The sequence below is a fragment of the Gorilla gorilla genome, chromosome 13 (genome assembly GCF_029281585.2).
Source record: "Gorilla gorilla gorilla isolate KB3781 chromosome 13, NHGRI_mGorGor1-v2.1_pri, whole genome shotgun sequence".
Classification (NCBI taxonomy): domain Eukaryota; kingdom Metazoa; phylum Chordata; class Mammalia; order Primates; family Hominidae; genus Gorilla; species Gorilla gorilla.
In genome coordinates, this window is record NC_073237.2 from 86,462,138 (window position 1) to 86,486,830 (window position 24,693).

Sequence of the window (24,693 nt, forward strand, 5' to 3'; positions counted from 1 at the left end):
AATATGAAAGCAAGCCACCAGAGGAGCTTTCTCAGCCTCCTAGTGGGAGAGGAATGGGCATCATATCTTGTCTCTCTTCTTCTGTGGCTGATCCATGGCTTGTATCTGGTGAAGTGTGATGCATTCCCACAGGCTTCCTGGGGGGGTGTGTTCACACTTCTCACTAGGGGTCTTGAGTGTCACCCTTTGACCTCTGGTATCTACACCCACAAGCTCCTTTGGCTCCTTGTGTCACTCATAGCTGACCGAGCAGCACCCTGGGGTTCCACATGGAAATGGGAGACAGTTCCTTTGTTTTGAGCTTTCTGTTTCAATGTCTGCTGTGCCTTCTCACATCCCCGACTTCACCACATGGAGGAATGGCAGGGCATATATGGTTCTCTGCTTGATTTTCTTTCTCTCTCTTTCTCTCGCTCTTACTTCAAGAAGATCTGAAGAGATAGATTCTATCATGTCCTTCTCTCTCCAGCCCTGGATAATGCTAAACTTAATGTCTTATTGTCCAGGCCTGGATCTTAGCAGAAACAGAAAAAAAAATAGAAAATCCTTGACTTATAAAACAAATGTTATGCTGCAGATTAAAAAATCATATTCTACATGTCAGAATATAATATGGAATCTTTCTTCATATTCATAGAGTAGCAAACCTAAATATCCCTGAAGCAATTGAATGCCACCAACACAGTGAGAGGAAGGTCAGTATAAACAAATGCAAAAGAGAAAAGGACATCAATATATTTCAACAATATTGTCCCCATTTCATTATAGCCTCTCTACATTTTTTTTTGAAAAACAAGACTAAGGTCAGAAAAAATTTCAATCAGTCTTGTTAATTCTCTTTTTTGTTTTTTCCGTCCATTCTTTGAGCTTTCTCTAAGTTCAATTTTGAAATAACATGTACCAGTCACAATGCTATCATCTTTAAGGAAGACAAAACCAATTCAGACTGATCTAAAAAGGACCTTGTAGCCTCCACAGTGCCAACTTGGAGATGACCCTGACCAAGGCTGGGGCACAGTCCTCCAGGATACAGTATACACCCTTCCTCCAGAATCATCTTATAGACCTGCCCTTCTACTCCCAAAGTCGTATAACATATTTTTGGGAACCAAGAGGTGGAAGTAGGCATGAATCTGCTTACATCCCTCCTGGGGGGACCTTATCAACACTGGTGGGCAGAGATTCTCCCAGTGGTTGGAGTTTTCAGTAGCTCACTTGGAAATCTTTGTGTGAAGAAAGAAGAAGTTCGATGTAAGACTATACTTGAATTTATGGGTAATGTGTGATTTGGCTTGGGAGTCTTAAGGGAGATGGGTTAGGAGAGTGGGAAAGAGGTGGTCTGGGGAGAAGGCATGGATGGGTCTATGGAGGTGGGCATGAAGTGTGAAAATCTCTGTATCTTGTGATAACACCCACCAGAGAGCAATTGCCATGTAGGAGGAACCAAACAACGAGCTGGACAGAAGGACAAGCCAGGTGGCATCAGCCAGCCTCTGATACTGGTGACCCCAGTGCTGGCATGCAAGGTACATGCAGCTAGTAGCCATGGTGCTAGGGACGGGGCTTATGCATGAGCCTTGTGGAAGGCATCCACTCCCCAGGTCTGACCAGCTCCTGTCTCTGTGAAACACCCGCCTGATGCTGGAACATGGCACCGTCCCTCAAGTAGGCCAACCAATCATGGGGTGTCAAGTTGCTTACATTTGGATCCCTTTCCTAGAAGAAAAGAGATCTTTCTTGACTGAAATTGATTTGTATTCTAGTTATGGGTTTGATGTTCCTGCATGTGCACCTTTGCCAGAATGAAAATCTGATGACCTGCAGGAAACACTATGCAGCATCCTCTCAGACCAAGGGACCCCCTTATAGCAAAAGTGGTACAGCAGCAGGCACACGCACCTAGGTCCTCTGGTCCTCACCTGCCACGTTGCCCAGAAGCTGCTGACATGAAGGCCCAGTTATACAGACTAGAGGAGGCCCAGAGCAGTGCCAGCTTAGAGATGAGCCTGGGCAAGGCCAGGGCACCATCCTTCAGAATGCAGAATACACTCCGCATCCAGCATCACTTTATGGAGCTGCATCCCCCCAACCCTGAGTAGCAGGACACAGGTCTAGGATCCAAGAAGTGGAAGTAGGCATGGATCTGCTTACATCCCTCCCCAGACCTATTTGTGGAATAAGTTCTGTTTCCCCTCCCAGCAATTTAAGGTTCTGTGGATCTAGAGATGTTCTTCCCAAAGGGGGAATGCTTCCATCAGGGGTCACAGCAAGAATCCATGAAGCTTAAACTTTGCTTAAACTTCTGAGGTTTTCATCCAACAAAGTAGGAGGCAGAAGAGGAGTCCGTTTCCTGGAGGGGGCCACAGGCTCTGACTGCCAGAGGAGAGAGGGCTGCTTCACACGACAGGGGCAGGGAGGAAAATGTTTGGCACTCAGGGGATCCCCAGGCACCACTTGGTGTTCCCTTGCCTCATTTTGATGGCAAATAAACAAGCACTGCAGCCAGAGTCTGAGAAGGGCTTGGTAAATAGAACCTCAGACTTCAGGAAAGAGGGTGTGGGTCACCACATTAGGAGGGCCACAGGGACCAGCTCTCAGCAGACCAAGAGCAAGGAGAACATACAATGGCTAGTGGACGAGGGAGCTGAGAAGCATCAGTGGGGAGAGGAGTTGCAGTGGCTGCAGCCATGATTCTTTCCACTAAATCTCTTGGTTGTTTCCTCAGGAAGAAGATAGACAAAAACACCAGAGGAGCTGCTCCCAGATGGAGTGGACTTGCCATACAAAGCAAGGGAGTCCCAGCAGGGCAGGGATCTGTAGTGGATGGTGATGCAGCACCCAGGAAACCTCATCAGGATGTAGCTACTCCTTCTCCCACTGCGGGCGGTACCAGCTGCTGAAGGCTCACAGCTGAGACTCTCTAAGGAAAGGGGACACATAGCCCAGGTGATGCCCACTCTCCAGGAACAGCCTGCACCAGTGACTAGACGCAGGAAGAAGATGCCCACTGCCTGGCTTCTATTTGTGATGGCCTCTGAAGGGCTATCTCAGATCCACTGCTGCCTTTGGGGGAACGGAGGTCCTTGTGGAGACCACATTCCATCTGAACTGCCTCTGCCCAATCCTGCTTTCCTGACTTATGGTTGTTGTTCCTAAGAAAACACCCTCATAAATCATTTCCAGGGAACCCAACTGAAGCCATAAATCCGTCCAGAGAAAAATCTCCAAGGGGAGTCTCCCTGCAACTCATGGGATCGAATTGGGCCCTATGCCCATCCCTTAATCAATGACCCACAAAGAAAGTGAATTTTCATGCTGTCATCTGCCGGAATCTTGGGAAGTCCGTGACCAGCACATTGACCTCTCCAGTGACGCCCCCAGAGCTGCAGCATCACAGGAGTGGGATGGACCGTGTCGGCTCCTCTGGATCTTTTGTGGCACTGAGCAGGGGAATGCATTGCATGCCATCCTGGGCACCCGCCTCCCAGAGGAACAGAGCAGCTGCTGCTGGTCAATGTCTACCATGAGGCTTGCATCTGCCAGGCCCCTGTGCATGCGAACCAAAGCATGTACATGTGTGCATATTTAAACTTCTCAAGGTTAGAGTCACTATGTGTAAGAATAAACCTCAAATATTTAATGTTTGTCTTTAAAAAATTAAAAAGAAAAAAAGAATTCAGGACTTGGGGCTTCTTAAAGAACTTTAACAAGATAAAGTTCTCAATGAGAACTTTGGTGTCATGACAGAATTTTAAAAGCACAAAGCTGGAGGAGTTGCTGTTGCTTATGGTGCAGCAAAAGCCCCACTCTGTGCACTCTGAAACTCTAGTTCAGAGGATGTAGCAGGAGTTTTAGAAAAGTAAAAGGTGAGTATGTGTGGTCAAATACGTTAGATCATGCTGAATAACAAGGATAAATAGGCTTCTTTGCTTGGGTCCTCCGAGAGCATCTTCCCCCCATATTTCACAAACAGCCTGGGAGAAGCTGCCTGCATGACCTCGGAGAACCTCTTAGAATGAAGGTTGTATTTCCTTCTTATTTGCACGTGGACTGGTGCAGGCTGTTCCTGTCGTACTCACTGCAGTGCCCAGCATGCCAGCTGTCATGTCATGTCATGTCATGTCATGTCCTCATGCGATTAGAAGAATTCCAGTGTTACACAAACATGTATGGAATATTTCCTGTCACTGAACAAGTTTTCTGCTCTAGGGGTTTGTTTCTCTTTCTGAGTCAGGAATCAGAATTCAAAGATTGTTCATTGAATTGTCTGCCCACTGGTATCTGCTACGAGGGAAAGGAGAAATGGGTCTGAGTCATGTGAGGCATCACGACTTCTGTCAGCTTTATTTTATTAACCTTGAACACCGAGCTCTCACATGTCAGTAATAAACTTTTCCCTGAATGTTTACCAGAGCCTCTATTTTAGGCTTGTCCTGTTTGTTTCTTGTCAGCATATTCTATCAGGAATATTCATAGTAATCTGGTCAGTACCTAAGAAAATCAACAGCAGATTATTTAGAAAACCCTCAAAGGTCTAGGGATGTTGTGTTTATTCAACATGTAGATCCAAATGATAAGGAATGCCTGATTAACTGTGGACATTATCATTAAATGAAATAAAAACTGAATTATATTATGCACAGTTTTCTGGAGGTCTTGATTCATTTGAATATCTTCTGATATTTTCTGTTGCTTTTTGTGGTTTTGTGAGTTGTTGCAGGTTTTGATGGCTTAGGTAAGCAAGGCAATGGAGGTGCTACCCAGCAGTGAGATTGTATGGAGATCATTGGGAGGACAGGAAAACAGCCTGCCATGGTAGGTGTGCACGATTAAAATTAGGTCCAGAGTAATCTGGAAATAAGACAGCCTTGGAGGAAAAGGAAATCCAGTTTTCTGTTGAAGCTGCTCATTGAACCCCCGATGAGGTCACGGAAATAGCCCCTAAGAACACACGAGGCTCCATAATCGGTGCTAACATCTTATGACTTGCAAATGCACTGTGTTCTAGGATGCATAACAGGTTCTTCTCAGATCTCAACTCAGGACACTATTTCAAGAAAAGTCTCGTTACTCTTCTATCAAGGACCCGCGGCGAGACTCCCATGTGCCACATGCTGCTGGGTCTTCATCCTGCTGGCAGCTAGTGTTGACCTAAACCTGCATGCAGGGGTTCTGCTGGGGTGAAAATGGAATAAGCTGCTTCCTTCCTCATGGGCAGGGAATGCACAGTGCCTGGTAAGCAGAGAGAGTTACTTGTTTAAAATTTCACTGTGCTGAAAGAGCTAGTACCAGCACAAAAATCACAAAACACAAACCGGTTAAGTACAGAATGTCTCTCTCTGGGCATTCACTCTCAGAACAAAATAACATTGATGGAAATAGCCAAGAAGGAAGGGTGAAATATTTGCAAGCAGACAGGCATGAGGGCTTGAAGATATATTTAGGCTTCAGCTCCGCCTTGCCTGGAAAATTTCTCAGTTACAGTAAATGAGTAGGGGACACAGCACCTGGATGACCAGGTTCTGAGAATCAGCAGCGGCTCAGTGCTGGGACATGTGGGCAGACCCACTGCCCCTGTAAACTCCTGTCTTCACCATGAGCATCTGCAATCCAGCAAGACCTGGTGACCCTCACGCCTGCACACCATGTTCTGTAACCTGGATTTCCAAAGGAGACCATGATTTCATTTAAATGTTTTTCCCCCACATATTTTTCCCTACAACCTTTTACAAATTTTCCCTACAACCTTTTATAAAGATGGTTCTGGAATCAAAAGCCAATTGATAGGCTTAGTAGAATTCTATCCTAAGATTTTACTGAACCAGACAGACTTTTCTTTAATAATGCCTGCCTAGCTGGCCTGAGTCCTGGGGATAAATTGTGAATTAAGTGTCACCATGTAGATAAAGATGCACAGCATCGGATAACTTCAGAGTAGTGCTACTGGACTGCGCCTCCATTTCATATACTGAATGTTGTATCCTCCCAAAATTCATATGTGGAAGCTTGAACCCCCAGTGTGGCTGTATTTGGATGCAGGGCCTTTACAGAAGTAATTAAGGTTAAATGAGGTTATAAGGGTGAGGCCCTGATCCAATAGGATTAGTGTCCTTGTAAGAGACACCAGAAGGCTTCCCCCACCTCTCCCTCCATACACAAAGAAGAGATCATGTGAGCACGCAGGGAGGCTGTGGCCACCTACAAGCCAAGGGCAGAAACCTCAGAATGAGATCTACCTTGCTGGCACCTTGATGTTGGATGTCCAGCCTCTAGAACTGTGGGAGATACATTGCGGTGTCTACGCCACCCAGTCCATGGAATTTTGTGCTGGCAGCCTGAGCTTACTCACACACTGCATGAGTAAGCACACCTCTCCACTAGGTGTCTGTAGTGCTAGTGATAACTGTAAGAACTTAGATTCACCATGCAGTAATGACTTGCTGAGTTTAGATTTGCCATCCAGTGATGACTTGCTGTGTGCCTGGCCCTGTTAAACACTCTAATCTGTATTTGTTTCTCCTTTTCCTGTGGGACATTTTCCTTCCATGTTCTTGCTGAGCCCTGGTCTGCAGTCTGTAGGGAATCTTGCACATCAACATGAAGACAAGGTGCTATGCTCAGACAGGCTGACGTGGCATTGCTTTGTTGAGGCCATAACAAAAAACTGGGCTGCAGTCTCAGTTTTACATGTTTCATTTCCCTTTGGATTCATATAAATTTGACAGATTGTATTTCTGTGTCATCCCAGCATTGGGGGTCATGTGACAATACTTTGGGTAAAAATTGATCATGTAAACTTCCTGGGTTCACAGCCCAACCACAATATCTTTGGAATGAAGCTGTCCCAGCAGCAAGTTTATAAAATGGCCACTTATGCCATGGGAGTTGTGGGGACAGGGGGAAGAAAACCCCATCTAGAGACCTTGCTCCCAGTGATTTCTCTTCTCTCTTTAACCACTTCACTCATTTGAGTCTAGAAGGTTCTGGAAGATGCTGCTTGAGTAAGTGATACCTCGACTCACTCTCTATCTGCTTCCATTCAGTGGAAAGCTGAGTGGTCGCTGGGAACAAGCTACTGCCACATGGACCATGGGATAGGTGCCCTGACAGGACCAGGGCTTCGAACAGCGGAGTCAGAGGTGAGGGAAGAAAGGAGGGCAACCCTCTACCACCTATTTTGGTGGGATTCAGATTGGGACTGCCCTCTCCCTTCACCTTCTTGGTGGCAGCCCACCATGGGGCCAAGGGCTGTGTTCCTCTCTGCTCAAATCCCTCCCTCGTTTCCTCTCTCCTTGTCCTCCTATTTCAGTTCACACCAGCAAATACACTGCTCAGACTGTTCATGTGGCTATGGGACTGAGGGCTGAGGGTAGAGCTAGAGATTCTGTTTTGACCCCAGGTGTGTTTGACCCATCAGGTTGGCCAAGCCAACTTTGCCAACTGGCGAGGTGAAAGCCAGCACACCGTCCCCATCCTGGCAGCCCAAAGTCAAGGCATCCTTTGCAGTTCAAGCAAGAAAGCAGAGAATCCTTCAGTCCTCAGTGTGGGACCAGCACTCCCCACTCCACAGCTGTGAAGGGACGCAGTCTGCATTGTTCAGGTAGCTGGACCTACAGCATCACTTTTTCAGGGTATCATGCATAGCAGTCACATCTCTCTACAGGAAATGTAAACCCACGGCCCATTAGGAGGGTGTTCTCCTGTGTAGACACAACACTGCCAAGAATTTTGCCAGGCGTGGCCTGATCTACAAAGTAGCGTCAATCTGCAGGAAGGAGCTCTTAATATTTGAGCAACAAGCAGCTAATTTCCCCTTTCTTTTCTAAACACAGTTTGAGTGAGGGTGTGATGATTTGGAATAAACCCAGGTAAGCATCACCTTATTTAAGAAGCCAAGTTTGATAGTCAAAGTCCCAACCTTGAGTGCTTCAAAAACAAGAGAAAGATCTGTGTTCCAGTCCAGATCTGCGACTAACTTATATGTTAAGTTTGCTTGGCAATTGAACTGGTACCTTTTCTCCCCTCGATTTGCACTTGATAGGCCTTAAATGTGGAGTCTAGAAAATGAGAAACAAAAGAGTGATGCCAAAAGCCATTATTAAAGACACTAGAAATTTTCCGTAGGAAATAGGCATCTCCCCTTCATTCTCATACCATCCATCATTTTTCCTTGAAAAGCTATTCCCCCCTCCCTTCCTCCCAACCACTCTGCTTCCTTCTATCCTCCTTTCTTGTCTTTCTTTTTCACTTCCACCTTTTATTCAGCCAGTATTTCTCACGTGTCAGTGTTGTTCTTTTTCACTTCCACCTTTTATTCAGCCGGTATTTCTCACGTGTCAGTGTTGTGCTAGGCTTCAGAGGAACAACCAGAAAGGCATGCGTGTTCTGTCCTTCAGAGCTCTCTGTCCTCCCAGAGCTCTCTGTCCTCCCAGAGGGGTCTTGATGGTGCTGGTAAACTGTGCTAAAGCTGCATGGAAGCTGGGCTTGGAGCTGAGGGGCACAGGCAGGGGCCACCTAGCTCAGGGTCTGTGTGAGTATGGGGCGGAGGCTCTCATGGGCTTCCTGAGGAGGGGCTGCCAGATCCAATTCTCAAAGGCTGACAAGGAGACAGATGGGCAAACAGCATCAGGTGCTCCAAGTCTAAAGACCAGCAAGCCCAGCGACCTGGCCCAGAGCACAGCAGGTGTGAAACACGGTGGCTCTCCGTGAGGAGCTCGGGGTGCAGCGTGGTGTGGGGGAAGTGGGGCTGCAGATGCAAGCAGAAGCCGTGTCAGGAGGGACTTTGCTCTTCCACTAGGAAGTCTGGCCTTGGCTGTGAAGGCACTGGGCGTCGCAGAAGGACTGAGAGGAGAGGGCCATGCCCAGCACCGTGTTCATGCACACATTTAGAGAAACTGGGCTTTTTCAGGAAATTTGGATGGAGGCTTTTGTGGCAACCCTGACCTGATGGAAGATAAAGATGTCAATATACACATGGTCCTGATGGGAGATATTTTGGAGATAGAATTGGTGGGCCTATTTACCAAGTAGCCCAAAGGGTGGGAGGGGGAGTCTGCCATTGTTTGGGATATTTGGTGATTTCTTTTTAAGGAGCTGATGGCTCAGGCAGAATGGTTCTAAGGGCCTTGAACACAGGCCTCTCCCACACGTCTTCCTTAATAGACTCCCGACTCCAGACAGGAGTCCAACATTAATACTTCATATCTGGGTGACCAAACCCTGCTGGCTCACACCTAGGAGAGGAGCAAGTGGAGGAAGCAGAGCCTTCTGGGAGGAGTGGGAGGAAGGCTTGCAAGGGGATGAGGCTGCTGCACCCAAGGGGAACCAACCCTGGGTGCAGTGGGGTCTTGCACCCTCCTCCCAGTGTTCCACAGGATGGGTGTCTATGCCCAGGAGAAATGCACAGGAAGGGAGACACCTAGAGACACCCCCGTGGTCCAGACACATGGTGAACCCAAGCCCAGAAGACAGTCCAGGCTGACAACAGTAAGGCAGGGGCTGAACAAAACCCATCAGGGAGCAAGCTAAGGTGGTTGGCTCCTCCTGACGAACATTCAGAAGTGCTTCCTTTGCTCTTTTGAGTAACTAAAATTCAGCCAAATTGCATAGGAGAGAAGCCTCCTCCTGCCTAGGCTCCTCCTGGGCTGTTCAGGACAGCTGCAGCCAAGTTCAGACTTAGAGCTGTGAGTAAGCAAGAGGAAGCAAGGCAGGCAGCTCTACCACTGGCAGGTCTGAGGCATCCCAGACAGCTCCGTGCAGCAAATTCATCTGCAGTGACTGTTTGGCATCATCTGGGTGGAAACAAAACAAAACAGGTGAACAAAGAAACAGGAGCTGTAGCTTGCCAGTTTATGGGTATTTTTAATTGCCTCCTAGCTTTCTTGGTGCAGACATAGCATCCCTTTCTTTAAGTTTTGGGGGCCCACTAACCTTACAAGATGGTGGCATGAAAGTTCCTAGCACAGAGACAGGTCCATGCAGATACTAAATAAAATAACTCAGTGAAAATTGCCCAAATCAGAGAAATGATTTGAAGGCATCTTATTTGTCAGGCTCTGTATCTATATTATTTCAACATCTCAAGTTCATCTGTAGAGACAACTATATTATTTTGATTTAGTTGAAAAGGAAACAGCGGCTCTGAGCATGTAGGTAACTTGTCCCTACTGTGACAGGCTGGGGTTCAGACCCAGAGCTAACTCCAAAATTTACACTTTTAAAAGGGAAATGTGGGTGGGAAGAATAGGATCTGTGGTCTGTTGATATTTCTTCTAGTGAGAACCTACCAGTGCCTTTTCCTCAAGGTATCAGGTAGATCAACCTGGAACATTCTATTTTGCTTCCTGTAACCCTCCAATGGTGTAGGGGAGTTGAGGTGAGGAAGGGGTGGGGTGGTACAGGTGAAAGTCAATTTCAATCTTTTAGTCATAAAAGTCCATGGGTAGATTCCGATGCCTTCCTTCACCAGCCTATTTCTGCAAATTCTCCAGTGTGTCCATCCACCCTTAACTGTGTTCATAAATCATATCTCACAAACTTCATCATCCCTTAACTTTGTTGTAGCACCTGGTCACAATTTTCTTCTTACTAAATGATATATCATGATTCAGCAACCATGCAGAGGACAACTCAATTCAATGTCAAGCTTGTAGGCATAAAAATGAAGCAAACAAGCCTTCAGGAAGGCCAGGTGCAGGCATATATACTGACCTCAGGCCTCTCTTGGCCCAATGTTTATGAACAGAAGTCAGAAGGTGGCAGTTGGGGGATACAGAATTTACTTTGTAGTTTGCAAAAGAAACAAGCAATCTTTGAGATCCAGGCCCTTCTATGTCCTGCAAATCACAACTGATGTTTCATCTGCATTTGCACAAAAGATTCTTTTGCCCCCGGGGGTGCCATATTTTCATCACATACAGCTGTGCTGAAAATGCTGCTTTGGTTTGTGTGAAAGAAGGGATGGAAGACTTTAGTGAGTTTTTAAAGTATTCCTTTTAGAATTAAATGAATACTGTGGAACAAGGACATGTTACTGAATCACACCGATCAAGTCTGTGGTCCAACCTTTGAGCCCTACAAGGGGCAGCCAGGACACCAGCCTCATATGTAACCTAGTGGGGTTGCCATAGCAGAACACCATAGACTGGGTGGCTTAAACAATAAACATTTATTTCTCACAGTCCTGAAGGCTTGAAGTCAAGATCAGGGTACCAGTATGGTCAAGGTCTTGGTAAGGGCCCTCTTTCTCATTCACAGATAGTCATCTTTTAGTCATCTCACAATGGAGAGCAGAGGGAGAAAAGACAAGCTCTCTCAAGTCAGTTCTTGTAAAGACACTAATCTCACCATGAGGGTTTCACTCTGTGACCTATTTACCTCTCAAAGACCCCATCACCAAATGCTTTCACATTGGGGATTAGGGTTTCAACATATGGATTTTGGAGGGATACAAATATGTCCTTGGCATATAGTAATTGACACAGTGTGGTATCAGTGAAAGAATAGACAAGCATCTCAACAGAACAGTGTAGAGAGCCCAACAGATTCACATAAATATAGTCAACTGAACTTTGACTAACACAAAGGCAATACAATGGAGAAATGTCTTTTTAACAAATGGGGCTGAAACAACTGGACACCCTCATGCAAAAAAAAAAAAAAAAAGTTCTAGATACAGATCTTGTACTCTTCACAAAATTAACTAAAGTAGGCAATAGACTTGAGTCTAAAATGTAAAACAAAACTCCCAGAAGATAACATAGGAGAATACCCAGATGACCTTGGGTATGGTGATGACTTTTTAGATACAACAGCTAAGGCTCAGTCCATGAAAGAAATAATTGATAACTGGATTTCAGTAAAATAAAACATTTTTGCGCAGCAAAAGACAACATCAAGAGAATTAGAAGCCAAACAACTAGATTAAAAAATGAGTGAAAGACTTTAATAGAAATCTTACTAAAGAGGAGGTACAGCTGGAAAGTAAGCATGTGAAAAGATGCCCCACATCATTGTCATTAGGGAACTGCAAATTGAAACAAAGAGATACCACCACACACCAAAAGCCAGAACTCTGACAACACTAAATCCTGGTGAGGACATGGAGCAGCAAGAACTCTCATTCAATGCTGATGGGGATGCAAAACGTACAGTCGCTTTGGAAGGCAGTTTATCAGTTTCTTACAAAACTAAACATAAGATCCAGCAATCATGCTCCTTGGTATTTACTCAAAGGAGTTGGAAACTATGTCCACACAAAAAAAACTGCATATAGATGATTATAGTAGCTATATTCATCATTGCCAAAACTTGGAGGCAACCAAGATGTCCTTCAGTAGGTGAATAGATAAATAAAATGTGGTACATTCATACAATGGAATGTTATTCCACCCTAAAAAGAAAGGAACTATCAAGCCATGAAAAGACATGGGGGATCCTTAAATGCATATTACTAAGTGAAAGAAGTCAACCTGAAATGGCTACTTACTATATGTTCTAATTATATGACATTCTGGAAAAGAAAAGCTATAGAGACAATAAAAAGTCAGTGGTTGCCAGGAGTTAGAAGGGAGAGAGGGATGAATAGGTTGAGCATAGAAGATTTTTAGGGCATGAAAATAACTACCCTGTGTGATATTATACTGGTGGATACATGCCATTGTACATTTGTCAAAACCCATTGACGGTACCGCCCCAAAAGTGAATTCCGATGTCAACTATGGACTCTGGGTAATAATGATATGTCAGTGTAGATTCATCCATTGTAACAAATGAACCTCTCTGGTGGGGAGATGTTGATAATGGGGAAGGCTGTGGATGTGTGGGGGCAGAGGGTAAATGGGAAATCTCTGTACTTTTCACTCAATTTTGCTGTGAACCTAAAACTGCTCTAAAAATAAAGTTTATTAATTATTTTTAAAATAGTAATATTGCCAGTGAGGAAGAGCCTGCAGAAATGGAGCAACTAATTAAAGGAAGGTATTTCTAATGCCCCCTTTTGCAAGTATTGATAATCAGATAAGTCCACCTGCAGATAGAAAAGTATATGGATATGTTGTCTTTTGCTATGTAAAAAATTACCCCAGACTCAGTGGCTTAAAACAACATATATTTATTACGTCACCATTTCTATGGGTCAGGAATCCAGGCTGGATTCTCTGTGCAGGGTTTCCAACGGCTACAATTAGGGTGTTAGCTGGCCTGCATTCATTCCTGCAGCTCAGGGTCCTCTTTAGTTCCTGAAAGTTGTAGGACTGATGCTCTCATTCTCTGCTGGCTGCTTGCCAGGGGCTGCTCTCGGCTCCTGGAGGTTTCTGGGGTTCCTTGCTACTTGGCCCCATCCACAGCTTCTCTCATGCTTAGAATCTTTCTTTCTTCAGAAAGGGCCTTTAAGAATCTTACCGGAAGGAGCCAAGATGGCCGAATAGGAACAGCTCCGGTCTACAGCTCCCAGCGTGAGCGACGCAGAAGACGGGTGATTTCTGCATTTCCATCTGAGGTACCGGGTTCATCTCACTAGGGAGTGCCAGACAGTGGGCGCAGGTCAGTGGGTGCGCGCACCGTGTGCGAACCGAAGCAGGGCGAGGCATTGCCTCACCTGGGAAGCGCAAGGGGTCAGGGAGTTCCCTTTCCGAGTCAAAGAAAGGGGTGACGGACGCACCTGGAAAATCGGGTCACTCCCACCCGAATATTGCGCTTTTCAGACCGGCTTAAAAAACGGCGCACCACGAGACTATATCCCACACCTGGCTTGGAGGGTCCTACGACCACGGAGTCTCGCTGATTGCTAGCACAGCAGTCTGAGATCAAACTGTAAGGCGGCAGCGAGGCTGGGGGAAGGGCGCCCGCCATTGCCCAGGCTCGCTTAGGTAAACAAAGCAGCCAGGAAGCTCGAACTGGGTGGAGCCCACCACAGCTCAAGGAGGCCTGCCTGCCTCTGTAGGCTCCACCTCTGGGGGCAGGGCACAGACAAACAAAAAGACAGCAGTAATCTCTGCAGACTTAAATGTCCCTGTCTGACAGCTTTGAAGAGAGCAGTGTTTCTCCCAGCACGCAGCTGGAGATCTGAGAACCGGCAGACTGCCTCCTCAAGTGGGTCCCTGACCCCTGACCCCCGAGCAGCCTAACTGGGAGGCACCCCCCAGCAGGGGCACACTGACACCTCACACGGCAGGGTATTCCAACAGACCTGCAGCTGAGGGTCCTGTCTGTTAGAAGGAAAATTAACAAACAGAAAGGACATCCACACCAAAAACCCATCTGTACATCACCATCATCAAAGACCAAAAGTAGGTAAAACCACAAAGATGGGGAAAAAACAGAACAGAAAAACTGGAAACTCTAAAACGCAGAGCACCTCTCCTCCTCCAAAGGAACGCAGTTCCTCACCAGCAACGGAACAAAGTTGGATGGAGAATGACTTTGACGAGCTGAGAGAAGAAGGCTTCAGATGATCAAATTACTCTGAGCTACGGGAGGACATTCAAACCAAAGGCAAAGAAGTTGAAAACTTTGAAAAAAATTTAGAAGAATGTATAACTAGAATAACCAATACAGAGAAGTGCTTAAAGGAGCTGATGGAGCTGAAAACCAAGGCTCGAGAACTACGTGAAGAATGCAGAAGCCTCAGGAGCCGATGCGATCAACTGGAAGAAAGGGTATCAGCAATGGAAGATGAAATGAATGAAATGAAGCGAGAAGGGAAGTTTAGAGAAAAAAGAATAAAAAGAAATGAGCAAAGCCTCCAAGAAATATGGGACTATGTGAAAAGACCAAATCTACGTCTGATTGGTGTACCTGAAAGTGATGGGGAGAATGGAACCAAGTTGGAAAACACTCTGCAGGATATTAACCAGGAGAACTTCCCCAATCTAGCAAGGCAGGCCAATGTTCAGATTCAGGAAATACAGAGAACGCCACAAAGATACTCCTTGAGAAGAGCAACTCCAAGACACATAATTGTCAGATTCACCAAAGTTGAAATGAAGGAAAAAATGTTAAGGGCAGCCAGAGAGAAAGGTCGGGTTACCCTCAAAGGGAAGCCCATCAGACTAACAGCGGATCTCTCGGCAGAAACCCTACAAGCCAGAAGAGAGTGGGGGCCAATATTCAACATTCTTAAAGAAAAGAATTTTCAACTCAGAATTTCATATCCAGCCAAACTAAGCTTCATAAGTGAAGGAGAAATAAAATACTTTACAGACAAGCAAATGCTGGAGATTTTGTTACCACCAGGCCTGCCCTAAAAGAGCTCCTGAAGGAAGCGCTAAACATGGAAAGGAACAACCGGTACCAGCTGCTGCAAAATCATGCCAAAATGTAAAGACCATCAAGACTAGGAAGAAACTGCATCAACTAACGAGCAAAATCACCAGCTAACATCATAATGACAGGATCAAATTCACACATAACAATATTAACTTTAAATGTAAATGGACTAAATTCTCCAATTAAAAGACACAGACTGGCAAATTGGATAAAGAGTCAAGACCCATCAGTGTGCTGTATTCAGGAAACCCATCTCACGTGCAGAGACACACATAGGCTCAAAATAAAAGGATGGAGGAAGGTCTACCAAGCAAATGGAAAACAAAAAAAGGCAGGGGTTGCAATCCTAGTCTCTGATAAAACAGACTTTAAACCAACAAAGATCAAAAGAGACAAAGAAGGCCATTACATAATGGTAAAGGGATCAATTCAACAAGAAGAGCTAACTATCCTAAATATATATGCACCCAATACAGGAGCACCCAGATTCATAAAGCAAGTCCTGACTACAAAGAGACTTAGACTCCCAAACATTAATAATGGGAGACTTTAACACCCCACTGTCAACATTAGACAGATCAACAAGACAGAAAGTCAACAAGGATACCCAGGAATTGAACTCAGCTCTGCACCAAGCGGACCTAATAGACATCTACAGAACTCTCCACCCCAAATCAACAGAATATACATTTTTTTCAGCACCACACCACACCTATTCCAAAATTGACCGCATAGTTGGAAGTAAAGCTCTCCTCAGCAAATATAAAAGAACAGAAATTATAACAAACTATCTCTCAGACCACAGTGCAATCAAGCTAGAACTCAGGATTAAGAATCTCACTCAAAGCCGCTCAACTACATGGAAACTGAACAACCTGCTCCTGAATGACTACTGGGTACATAACGAAATGAAGGCAGAAATAAAGATGTTCTTTGAAACCAACGAGAACAAAGACACAACATACCAGAATCTCTGGGACGCATTCAAAGCAGTGTGTAGAGGGAAATTTATAGCACTAAATGCCCACAAGAGAAAGCAGGAAAGATCCAAAATTGACACCCTAACATCACAATTAAAAGAACTAGAAAAGCAAGAGCAAACACATTCGAAAGCTAGCAGAAGGCAAGAAATAACTAAAATCAGAGCAGAACTGAAGGAAATAGAGACACAAAAAACCCTTCAAAAAATCAATGAATCCAGGAGCTGGTTTTCTGAAAGGATCAACAAAATTGATAGACCACTAGCAAGACTAATAAAGAAAAAAAGAGAGAAGAATCAAATAGATACAATAAAAAATGATAAAGGGGATATCACCACCGATCCCACAGAAATACAAACTACCGTCAGAGAATACTACAAACACCTCTACACAAATAAACTAGAAAATCTAGAAGAAATGGATAAATTCCTCGACACATACACTCTTCCAAGACTAAACCAGGAAGAAGTTGAATCTCTGAATAGACCAATAACAGGAGCTGAAATTGTGGCAATAATCAATAGTTCACCAACCAAAAAGAGTCCAGTACCAGATGGATTCACAGCCGAATTCTACCAGAGGTACAAGGAGGAACTGGTACCATTCCTTCTGAAACTATTCCAATCAATAGAAAAAGAGGGAATCCTCCCTAACTCATTTTATGAGGCCAGCATCATTCTGATACCAAAGCCGGGCAGAGACACAACCAAAAAAGAGAATTTTAGACCAATATCCTTGATAAACATTGATGCAAAAGTCCGCAATAAAATACTGGCAAACCGAATCCAGCAGCACATCAAAAAGCTTATCCACCATGATCAAGTGGGCTTCATCCCTGGGATGCAAGGCTGGTTCAATATATGCAAATCAATAAATGTAATCCAGCATATAAACAGAGCCAAAGACAAAAACCACATGATTATCTCAATAGATGCAGAAAAAGCCTTTGACAAAATTCAACAACTCTTCATGCTAAAAACTCTCAATAAATTAGGTATTGATGGGACGTATTTCAAAATAATAAGAGCTATCTATGACAAACCCACAGCCAATATCATACTGAATGTGCAAAAACTGGAAGCATTCCCTTTGAAAACTGGCACAAGACAGGGATGCCCTCTCTCACCACTCCTATTCAACATAGTGTTGGAAGTTCTGGCCAGGGCAATTAGGCAGGAGAAAGAAATAAAGGGTATTCAATTAGGAAAAGAGGAAGTCAAATTGTCCCTGTTTGCAGACGACATGATTGTATATCTAGAAAGCCCCATCGTTTCAGCCCAAAATCTCCTTAAGCTGATAAGCAACTTCAGCAAAGTCGCAGGATACAAAATCAATGTACAAAAATCACAAGCATTCTTATACACCAACAACAGACAAACAGAGAGCCAAATCATGAGTGAACTCCCATTCACAATTGCTTCAAAGAGAATAAAATACCTAGGAATCCAACTTACAAGGGATGTGAAGGACCTCTTCAAGGAGAACTACAAACCACTGCTCAAGGAAATAAAAGAGGATACAAACAAATGGAAGAACATTCCATGCTCATGGGTAGGAAGAATCAATATCATGAAAATGGCCATACTGCCCAAGGTAATTTACAGATTCAATGCCATCCCCATCAAGCTACCAATGACTTTCTTCACAGAATTGGAAAAAACTACTTTAAAGTTCATATGGAACCGAAAAAGAGCCCACATCTCCAAGTCAATCCTAAGCCAAAAGAACAAAGCTGGAGGCATCACACTACCTGACTTCAAGCTATACTACAAGGCAACAGTAACCAAAACAGCATGGTACTGGTACCAAAACAGAGATATAGATCAATGGAACAGAACAGAGCCCTCAGAAATAACGCCGCATACCTACAACTATCTGATCTTTGACAAACCTGAGAAAAACAAGCAATGGGGAAAGGATTCCCTATTTAATAAATGGTGCTGGGAAAACTGGCTAGCCATATGTAGAAAGCTGAAACTGGATCCCTTCCTTACACCTTATACAAAAATCAATTCAAGATGGATTAAAGATTTAAATGTTAGATCTAAAACCATAAAAACCCTAGAAGAAAACCTAGGCATTACCATTCAGGACATAGGCATGGGCAAGGACTTCATGTCCAAAACACCAAAAGCAATGGCAACAAAAGACAAAATTGACAAATGGGATCTAATTAAACTAAAGAGCTTCTGCACAGCAAAAGAAACTACCATCAGAGTGAACAGGCAACCTACAAAATGGGAGAAAATTTTCGCAACCTACTCATCTGACAAAGGGCTAATATCCAGAATCTACAATGAACTCAAACAAATTTACAAGAAAAAAACAAACAACCCCATCAAAAAGTGGGCGAAGGACATGAACAGACACTTCTCAAAAGAAGACATTTATGCAGCCAAAAAACACATGAAAAAATGCTCATCATCACTGGCCATCAGAGAAATGCAAATCAAAACCACTATGAGATACCATCTCACACCAGTTAGAATGGCAATCATTAAAAAGTCAGGAAACAACAGGTGCTGGAGAGGATGTGGAGAAATAGGAACACTTTTACACTGTTGGTGGGACTGTAAACTAGTTCAACCATTGTGGAAGTCAGTGTGGTGATTCCTCAGGGATCTAGAACTAGAAATACCATTTGACCCAGCCATCCCATTACTGGGTATATACCCAAATGACTATAAATCATGCTGCTATAAAGACACATGCACACGTATGTTTATTGTGGCATTATTCACAATAGCAAAGACTTGGAACCAACCCAAATGTCCAACAATGATAGACTGGATTAAGAAAATGTGGCGCATATACAGCATGGAATACTATGCAGCCATAAAAAATGATGAGTTCATGTCCTTTGTAGGGACATGGGTGAAATTGGAAATCATCATTCTCAGTAAACTATCGCAAGAACAAAAAACCAAACACCACATATTCTCACTTATAGGTGGGAATTGAACAATGAGATCACATGGACACAGGAAGGGGAATATCACACTCTGGGGACAGCGGTGGGGTGGGGGGAGGGGGGAGGGATAGCATTGGGAGATATACCTAATGCTAGATGACGAGTTAGTGGGTGCAGCGCACCAGCATGGCACATGTATACATATGTAACTATCCTGCACAATGTGCACATGTACCCTAAAACTTAAAGTATAATAAAAAAATAAATAAATAAATAAAAAGAATCTTACCTGACTACGTCAGGCCTTCCTGGATAGTCTCTTTTAATCAGTTCAAAGTCAGCCAAGTTTTGATCAAATTATGAAAGTGCTGTTCCGTCGTATTCATGGGTTTCTCCCTCACCTAAGGGAGGGGATTCCACAGGGCGTGGATGTGAGAGGGTGGAAATCTTGGGAGTCACTGTAGAATTCTGCCTGCCATGGTGTTTCTATTTAATAACCAGGCAAGACAAGAAATTAACCACAGCCAAATAAAGCATGCCATGTCTAGTAGCTTAAATCTTTGCCCCCCAGAATCAACTGGCTTTGGCAGGTCTTACTGAGCTGCAAAAGCAAGTTACACAACCTCCCTGGGTTCCCCGTCTGTATGATGTGGATCATGACCAGACCCATTTCATGGAGTGGCACAGAAGATTTACTGATCTCATCCCGGCACAGCTTTTGGTTCGGTGCTTGGTGCATGGTGACTCAGAGTGAGTGAGCATCTCTTGTGAGTGCTTTTCTACAAAGTTGCTATAAGGCCCTGGCAGGGCACGTGGGGTTACCTTGTGCTTGCAAACACCACAGTGCTGTTGTCAAAACTGAGAATTGGAAAGGAGCCCAAGACCACAGAGCGCTTGGGATGGGAATTCTGCAAGCCAGGTACAAGCCTGCCTGAGGACATGAGGGATTAAGCTGTGAAAGCCTATAGGACCCAGCAGACCCTTGGATGTGGCTAAATCTTCAACCAAACATACACCCTTCCTCAGTTGAGTAGAGTGGAGCCATCCAGCATGGGATGGGACAATATGGCAGAGTTGACACGATACATGAGGCTGGTGACATCAGCACTGACTACCCTGTGCTTTGAAGGACAATTAGGGCCCCTCTGAGGTCCTAAGTACTGAAAAATTGTGTACACATTCCCATGCTGTAGTCCTACTTCTAATGCCAACTCTATTGTGGCCCGACTAAGGGAAATTAAACTGCTTTCCTCCTGGGAAACAAGTTGCATAAACCCAACGCCCTGGATGGCCCCATGCAAGTTACTTAACAGCTTTGCCTTAAGTCAATCAAAACATGGCCTGCCTTGGGAGACAGTCATTAGAGAATGCTGGCATGGCATCTTCTGATGGTAATTATTGTTATTGGGAGGCGCTCATCAAGAATGTTGAGGATTGTTTTGCAAGAGGCTGTGTTTATTAAAATGCAAATTATCCTATGCCACCCTCTCCTCTTCAAGCTTTGGAAATCAAAGAGAAGTATGCAGTACATGTTTATTTTAAGACAACTTTTCCCACCAACTTAGTCCTATAGCTTGCAGTTGAAATACTGGATGACTATATGTCTTTTGGCAGGGGTACTTGTTTCATTTCTATGTACCTTTTGGAAAAGAAATACCAGCAAGTATGGTGTTCAGTCCAATTATGGCCTGAATGGAGAACATGTGTCTTGGACACTTCAGACTCTAGACCTGTGCTGGCCCACATGGCCACTATCAGCCATGTGTGGCTATGGAGCTGTTGAAATGTGGCTGCTCTGAACTGAGACGTGCTGTATGTGTAAAATACACACTGAGTTTTGAAGACTTACAACAGAAAATACAAAGAAAAATAATACATTAATACTTTTTAGGAACTGATTACATGTTGAAATGATAATATTTTGGCTATAGTGGGCAAAATCATTTTTATTATAAAAATTAATTTTACCCGCTTCTTTAGACTTTTTGTAAGTGTGGCTTCTAGAAAACGTACAATTGCAGATGTCTCTCGTGTTCTATTTCTGTCTTTCAAGGCTGCCCTGGATGGAATGGGGGCCCTGGTTTGAAGCTTGGCTGTGTTGCTTGGAATTATCGCCCTCTTGGGCATTCTGCTTCTGAGGCTGCAATTGCCAATCTCACCAACCCACCGGACCAGAGGACCCTGGCTTGCAAGGTATTGGCATCCCCTGATCAAGGTCTGTATGAGACTCCCCCATTGTCTAGCTTATTCCCACTTGCTTGACACACCTTCCCCATGTCCCAGCCACCTTTATGCCTGGTTGCCCAAACATTACAGGTCTGTGGTTCCCATGAGACACTGAATGAGCTGTTCCACTGCATGGAATCCTTCCAGCATGAATGCTTCTGGGACCTCCTGTCCCCCACAAAAGCCACGTTTCCTCTCCCCTCCTCTGACCAGCCTTTCCCGAGGCACCTGCCCATGCATAGTCTCAGGGAGTCCCTCCCTGCATTCTCGCTGGGCCTTGTCTATGTGTTTATTATAGTGTATTGACATCGTGTTGAAATTGCCTATTTATGCATCTATCTCCTCATTAGGCTGCTTGCTCCTCAAGGGTAGGGAATCACCTCTTTCTATCTGTGTATCCATGATACTTAGTAAATATTTGTGAAATGCACATAGATTGAAAGAGTCAGAGGGTAAATAGCGCTTGGTTGCTAACATTGCGCCACTGCACAATGCTGCACCAATGGCTGTGGTGCTGCGAGCTTTATTTTTAATTTTCTGTTTGTTATTATTGTTATTATTTTTAATGACAATGAAAACCACTGCAGGGAGTAAACCCAATGACTCTCCTCTGGAGTGATAAAGAGTCCACGGTGCACTTTCTTCCCTTTCCAGGCAGCCAGCCTCCCCTGGGGTCACCCACAACCCTGGTTTGTTATGGTGGGTTGGACCACGGAGGAATGCCACAACATGCCAATTAACCACCTGCTGGGACGGTGATCTTGCTAACATGAAGCATGGAGGGTGATTGGCTGTTTGCCTGTTTTCATAAGAGATAGAAATCTCCTGCTTTGTGCCATGCAGGTCAGTGTTTGTGTAGTTTAGGCTGCGCGTCTGTTTGGGGTTGTTGAGGCCACACCGCCCCCACATGAGGACGTTGCTCCCTGGCCTGAATTGCCCTCCTTTTGCGGAACCACAGGGCAGAGCTCCTAGTGCAGGGCACTGCCCATCTTCCCACTACAGGGTGCAAATTCAGACAAAATATTCAGTTCCAGGGATTCCCTGCTTTAGGATAATTCAATATACAGAAAGCTAACTTTCAGAAACAAGGATTGACTAGAAGCAGTTCTTTCCCTGAGAAAGGAACTTCCTGGGGACCTACTCTAAGTTCTTATAAGGCATTGACATGACTCAGTCAGAAATAGTCTTTGATTTGTAATTTAATTGACTCATAGCTTTACAGACATATGCCTTTTGATAGATGGGAACCCAGTTTTTTTTTTGGTGAGAAGAGCAAAGAAAGTTTTGCCTGTCCAAATAACAACAACAACAACAACAACAAAATAACTCATAGAGGAATCCACTAACTCATTTACCTACAGAGCTGCAAGGGGAATCCACTGAAAGCTGCAGAGTGGGGAAGTGAGGCGGGAAGCATGAGGCACTCCCGTGTGACGCTGTGGTGGTGGGTAACTGGGCCCATGCCCACAGCTTACCTCCTGGTGGTGGCAGGCCCAGATCCTCTCTTGCGACAGTGACCTGCTGGTCACATCACACCACCGCTGGGCCCAATACCATATTGCATTTCTCCATCACAGACGCCTCCTCCTAGAGCCAACTGGAGGTTGCAGTTTGCTCAATGAGACCCAGATTTGAAATTCAAGATATGTGTTGTTTTCCTCTGTGGGATACTGGTGTTGTTAGCATGTCACTTGTTGGCCCTTTAGGGATAGGTTCCAAGTTGCCAATCCACCCAGCCCTGTGTGGCCCTAAGCCCAGCTGCCAATACTCTCCCTGTGACTTTCCTGAGAGGTGGTGTGAGGAGTCTCACTGGCCCAACAGCCAGGAACCCAGCTTCTGCAGACACTGAGAGCATGCTCTGTCTGACTGTCAACAATAGTCCTCTATTCTCAGTCCATCTCTGGGAAGGCTTGATGTTAGAGCAAGCATTGCACAGTAAGCCCTGCACCTGCCTACCATCCTTGCCACTTCTGTCCTAAGTGTATATGGCTCGTCTTCCAGGTTTTTCTTGTTTCTGTTTTTGTCTTTGCTTTTTTTTTTTTTTTTTTTTTTTTTTACAGAGTCTCACTGTCTCACCCAGGCTGGAGTGCAGTGGCACGATCTCGACTCACTGCAACCTCCACCTCACAGGCACAAGCAATTCTCCTGTCTCAGCCTCCCGAGTAGCTGGGACTACAGGTGACTGTCACCACCCCTGGCTAATTTTTGTATTTTTAGTAGAGATGGGGTTTCACCATGTTGGTCAGGCTGGTCTCGAACTCCTAACCTCAGGTGATCCACCCGCCTCAGCCTCCCAAAGTGCTGAGATTACAGGCATGAGCCACCGCATCTGGCCTTTTATCTCTTTTTAAAAAATTCAAGTACTGGCCTTGTATTGACTGCACATTGACTGTATCAAGGCAGAGACTCGGCACACAGGGCTTCAGACAGTGTACTGGGCTAAAAGTTAGTGACTGGATTCTGGATCCTTATTGACTCTGAGGTTCCATGGCCTCATTTTACTCGCCAGGCCTCAGTTGAATCATTTGGAATCTGAACACATGGCCCTACATACTCCAATAGCCTGCAAAGCCCGTGAACAAACGAAATCGCTGAGATGATTCAATTGTCAGTGCCCTGTGTCAATGTGAATGAGCTGAGTAGAGAAGCCCCTCCCTCCTTCACATACAGGAGTCAACAGCTACTGAGACCTGTGGATCTTCACAGTTGGAAATATTATGCCCCCGGAAAAACAGTTATGTCTCTAATGCTTTGATTCGTTCCAAAACTGCATTTAAAACAAGAAGACATAAAACTGCCCCACTGAACAGTGTGATTCAGACAGGTGACCTGTTGTTTTGTCTTAGTCAATCAAAACATCAAGTCCAAATGTTTTTTTCCTCCAAATTGACTGAACTGATTGTTATCAGCATGTCAATGCTTCAAAAGAAAGTGCTAACTTCAGAGCCAAATGTAGGATTGGTTTTGTTGTTCCATACGTAGATACTTTAGCATGTTTACCATTGTGGTTGGCAGTTTGGAGCGGGAGTTAAATATATCATGTTTAAAATGCAATGATTAATATTAACTCTGACTAATAATATTCACAGCACATGATATTTTCACATTTCTTACCTCACTGGAACACGCTGAAAACTCAATGAGGCCAGTATTTTTGTTTATTGAAAGGTATCCTCGTGCTCAGAGAAATAAAGTTTTTTTCAGGGTCACGAGCCTGTGGGCTCATGAGCCAAGTGTTCAGACTTATGTCCCTACTCACTCCATCATGTCCTATGCCTTTAAAATATGCATTTGTAACAGTTTTCAGTG

The 24,693-nt window shown here is 44.6% G+C and overlaps 1 long non-coding RNA gene across 1 annotated transcript in view; it reads right to left on the reverse strand.

Moving 5' to 3' along the window:
- Positions 1-2,831: 2,831 nt before the first annotated feature.
- Positions 2,832-24,693, reverse strand: part of LOC109028261 (uncharacterized) — a 28,383-nt gene continuing 6,521 nt past the window's right edge. Inside the window, exons 3-4 of the long non-coding RNA XR_002007275.4 lie at positions 8,255-9,791; positions 2,832-5,232 (exon numbers count right to left, since the gene is read on the reverse strand). This is a non-coding gene — a long non-coding RNA (uncharacterized lncRNA). The remainder of the gene's footprint in view (positions 5,233-8,254; positions 9,792-24,693) is intronic.